Source organism: Ascaphus truei, unplaced genomic scaffold (assembly GCF_040206685.1).
Source record: "Ascaphus truei isolate aAscTru1 unplaced genomic scaffold, aAscTru1.hap1 HAP1_SCAFFOLD_1928, whole genome shotgun sequence".
Lineage (NCBI taxonomy): Eukaryota > Metazoa > Chordata > Amphibia > Anura > Ascaphidae > Ascaphus > Ascaphus truei.
The window spans coordinates 53,219-57,904 of NW_027454832.1; the positions used below are offsets into that span (position 1 = coordinate 53,219).

At 64.2% G+C, this 4,686-nt stretch overlaps 1 long non-coding RNA gene across 4 annotated transcripts; it reads right to left on the reverse strand.

The window, feature by feature from the left end:
• Positions 1–286: 286 nt before the first annotated feature.
• Positions 287–3,935, reverse strand: LOC142477089 (uncharacterized). Of its 4 annotated transcripts, XR_012792173.1 has the most exons (5): positions 2,922–3,935; positions 2,447–2,541; positions 1,320–1,459; positions 516–610; positions 287–467 (listed from the first exon to the last, which is right to left on the reverse strand). It is a non-coding gene; the product is annotated as an uncharacterized LOC142477089 (long non-coding RNA). The 4 variants fall into 4 exon arrangements; XR_012792172.1 differs by lacking the exon at positions 287–467 and having other exon boundaries at positions 474–610; XR_012792174.1 differs by lacking the exons at positions 287–467; positions 516–610 and adding an exon at positions 928–1,127.
• Positions 3,936–4,686: the final 751 nt, after the last annotated feature.

The window sequence follows — 4,686 nt, forward strand, 5'->3', positions numbered from 1 at the left end:
CTCCCACACGCTGCTCTCCTCCTCCTCTCTGCTCCCAGCGCTCAACACCTCCCACACGCTGCTCTCCTCCACCTCTCTCCCAGCGCTCAACACCTCCCACACGCTGCTCTCCTCCACCTCTCTGCTCCCAGCGCTCAACACCTCCCACACGCTGCTCTCCTCCACCTCTCTGCTCCCAGCGCTCAACACCTCCCACACGCTGCTCTCCTCCACCTCTCTGCTCCCAGCGCTCAACATCTCCCACACGCTGCTCTCCTCCACCTCTCCCAGCGCTCAACACCTCCCACACGCTGCTCCTCCTCCTCTCTGCTCCCAGCGCTCAACACCTCCCACACGCTGCTCTCCTCCACCTCTCTGCTCCCAGCGCTCAACACCTCCCACACGCTGCTCTCCTCCACCTCTCTGCTCCCAGCGCTCAACACCTCCCACACGCTGCTCTCCTCCACCTCTCTCCCAGCGCTCAACACCTCCCACACGCTGCTCTCCTCCACCTCTCTGCTCCCAGCACTCAACACCTCCCACACGCTGCTCTCCTCCACCTCTCTCTGCTCCCAGCGCTCAACACCTCCCACACGCTGCTCTCCTCCACCTCTCTCCCAGCGCTCAACACCTCCCACACGCTGCTCTCCTCCTCCTCTCTGCTCCCAGCGCTCAACACCTCCCACACGCTGCTCTCCTCCACCTCACTGCTCCCAGCGCTCAACACCTCCCACACGCTGCTCTCCTCCACCTCACTGCTCCCAGCGCTCAACACCTCCCACACGCTGCTCTCCTCCACCTCTCCCCAGCGCTCAACACCTCCCACACGCTGCTCTCCTCCACCTCTCTGCTCCCAGCACTCAACACCTCCCACACGCTGCTCTCCTCCACCTCTCTGCTCCCAGCACTCAACACCTCCCACACGCTGCTCTCCTCCACCTCTCTCCCAGCGCTCAACACCTCCCACACGCTGCTCTCCTCCACCTCTCTGCTCCCAGCGCTCAACACCTCCCACACGCTGCTCTCCTCCTCCTCTCTGCTCCAGCGCTCAACACCTCCCACACGCTGCTCTCCTCCTCCTCTCTGCTCCCAGCGCTCAACACCTCCCACACGCTGCTCTCCTCCACCTCTCTCCCAGCGCTCAACACCTCCCACACGCTGCTCTCCTCCACCTCTCTGCTCCCAGCGCTCAACGCCTCCCACACGCTGCTCTCCTCCTCCTCTCTGCTCCCAGCGCTCAACACCTCCCACACGCTGCTCTCCTCCTCCTCTCTGCTCCCAGCGCTCAACACCTCCCACACGCTGCTCTCCTCCACCTCTCTGCTCCCAGCGCTCAACACCTCCCACACGCTGCTCTCCTCCACCTCTCTCTCCCAGCGCTCAACACCTCCCACACGCTGCTCTCCTCCACCTCTCTCTCCCAGCGCTCAACACCTCCCACACGCTGCTCTCCTCCTCCTCTGCTCCCAGCGCTCAACACCTCCCACACGCTGCTCTCCTCCTCCTCTCTGCTCCCAGCGCTCAACACCTCCAACACGCTGCTCTCCTCCACCTCTCTGCTCCCAGCGCTCAACACCTCCCACACGCTGCTCTCCTCCACCTCTCTGCTCCCAGCGCTCAACACCTCCCACACGCTGCTCTCCTCCACCTCTCTGCTCCCAGCGCTCAACACCTCCCACACGCTGCTCTCCTCCACCTCTCTCTGCTCCCAGCGCTCAACGCCTCCCACACGCTGCTCTCCTCCACCTCTCTGCTCCCAGCGCTCAACACCTCCCACACGCTGCTCTCCTCCACCTCTCTGCTCCAGCGCTCAACACCTCCCACACGCTGCTCTCCTCCACCTTTCTCCCAGCGCTCAACACCTCCCACACGCTGCTCTCCTCCTCCTCTCTGCTCCAGCGCTCAACACCTCCCACACGCTGCTCTCCTCCACCTCTCTGCTCCCAGCGCTCAACACCTCCCACACGCTGCTCTCCTCCACCTCTCTGCTCCCAGCGCTCAACACCTCCCACACGCTGCTCTCCTCCACCTCTCTGCTCCCAGCGCTCAACACCTCCCACACGCTGCTCTCCTCCAACTCTCTCCCAGCGCTCAACACCTCCCACACGCTGCTCTCCTCCACCTCTCTCCCAGCGCTCAACATCTCCCACACGCTGCTCTCCTCCACCTCTCTCCCAGCGCTCAACATCTCCCACACGCTGCTCTCCTCCACCTCTCTCCCAGCGCTCAACACCTCCCACACGCTGCTCTCCTCCACCTCTCTCCCAGCGCTCAACACCTCCCACACGCTGCTCTCCTCCACCTCTCTGCTCCCAGCGCTCAACATCTCCCACACGCTGCTCTCCTCCACCTCTCTCCCAGCGCTCAACACCTCCCACACGCTGCTCTCCTCCTCCTCTCTGCTCCCAGCGCTCAACACCTCCCACACGCTGCTCTCCTCCTCCTCTCTGCTCCCAGCGCTCAACACCTCCCACACGCTGCTCTCCTCCACCTCTCTGCTCCCAGCCAACGCTCAACACCTCCCACACGCTGCTCTCCTCCACCTCTCCCAGCGCTCAACACCTCCCACGCGCTGCTCTCCTCCTCCTCTCTGCTCCCAGCGCTCAACCCCTCCCACACGCTGCTCTCCTCCACCTCTCTCTCCAGCGCTCAACACCTCCCACACGCTGCTCTCCTCCACCTCTCTGCTCCCAGCGCTAAACACCTCCCACACGCTGCTCTCCTCCACCTCTCTGCTCCCAGCGCTCAACACCTCCCCACACGCTGCTCTCCTCCACCTCTCTGCTCCCAGCGCTCAACACCTCCCACACGCTGCTCTCCTCCACCTCTCTGCTCCCAGCGCTCAACACCTCCCACACGCTGCTCTCCTCCACCTCTCTGCTCCCAGCGCTCAACACCTCCCACACGCTGCTCTCCTCCTCCTCTCTCCCAGCGCTCAACACCTCCCACACGCTGCTCTCCTCCACCTCTCTGCTCCCAGCGCTCAACACCTCCCACACGCTGCTCTCCTCCTCTCTGCTCCCAGCGCTCAACACCTCCCACACGCTGCTCTCCTCCACCTCTCTGCTCCCAGCGCTCAACACCTCCCACACGCTGCTCTCCTCCACCTCTCTCTCCCAGCGCTAAACACCTCCCACACGCTGCTCTCCTCCACCTCTCTCTGCTACCAGCGCTCAACACCTCCCACACGCTGCTCTCCTCCACCTCTCTGCTCCCAGCGCTCAACCCCTCCCACACGCTGCTCTCCTCCACCTCTCTCCCAGCGCTCAACATCTCCCACACGCTGCTCTCCTCCACCTCTCTGCTCCCAGCCAGCGCTCAACACCTCCCACACGCTGCTCTCCTCCACCTCTCTGCTCCCAGCGCTCAACACCTCCCACACGCTGCTCTCCTCCACCTCTCTGCTCCCAGCGCTCAACACCTCCCACACGCTGCTCTCCTCCACCTCTCTGCTCCCCAGCGCTCAACACCTCCCACACGCTGCTCTCCTCCACCTCACTGCTCCCAGCGCTCAACCCTCCCACACGCTGCTCTCCTCCACCTCTCTGCTCCCAGCGCTCAACCCCTCCCACACGCTGCTCTCCTCCTCCTCTCTGCTCCCAGCGCTCAACACCTCCCACACGCTGCTCTCCTCCACCTCTCTGCTCCCAGCGCTCAACACCTCCCACACGCTGCTCTCCTCCACCTCTCTGCTCCCAGCGCTCAACACCTCCCACACGCTGCTCTCCTCCACCTCTCTGCTACCAGCGCTCAACACCTCCCACACGCTGCTCTCCTCCACCTCTCCCAGCGCTCAACACCTCCCACACGCTGCTCTCCTCCACCTCTCTGCTCCAGCGCTCAACACCTCCCACACGCTGCTCTCCTCCACCTCTCTGCTACCAGCGCTCAACACCTCCCACACGCTGCTCTCCTCCACCTCTCCCAGCGCTCAACACCTCCCACACGCTGCTCTCCTCCACCTCTTCTCTGCTCCCAGCGCTCAACACCTCCCACACGCTGCTCTCCTCCTCCTCTCTCCCAGCGCTCAACACCTCCACACGCTGCTCTCCTCCACCTCTCTGCTCCCAGCGCTCAACACCTCCCACACGCTGCTCTCCTCCACCTCTCTGCTCCCAGCGCTCAACACCTCCCACACGCTGCTCTCCTCCACCTCTCTGCTCCCAGCGCTCAACACCTCCCACACGCTGCTCTCCTCCACCTCTCTGCTCCCAGCGCTCAACACCTCCCACACGCTGCTCTCCTCCACCTCTCCCAGCGCTCAACACCTCCCACACGCTGCTCTCCTCCTCCTCTCTCCCAGCGCTCAACACCTCCCACACGCTGCTCTCCTCCACCTCTCTGCTCCAGCGCTCAACACCTCCCACACGCTGCTCTCCTCCACCTCTCTGCTCCCAGCGCTCAACACCTCCCACACGCTGCTCTCCTCCACCTCTCTCCCAGCGCTCAACACCTCCCACACGCTGCTCTCCTCCACCTCTCTCCCAGCGCTCAACACCTCCCACACGCTGCTCTCCTCCACCTCTCTCCCAGCGCTCAACACCTCCCACACGCTGCTCTCCTCCATCTCTCTCTGCTACCAGCGCTCAACACCTCCCACACGCTGCTCTCCTCCACCTCTCTGCTCCCAGCGCTAAACACCTCCCACACGCTGCTCTCCTCCACCTCTCTCCCAGCGCTCAACACCTCCCACACGCTGCTCTCCTC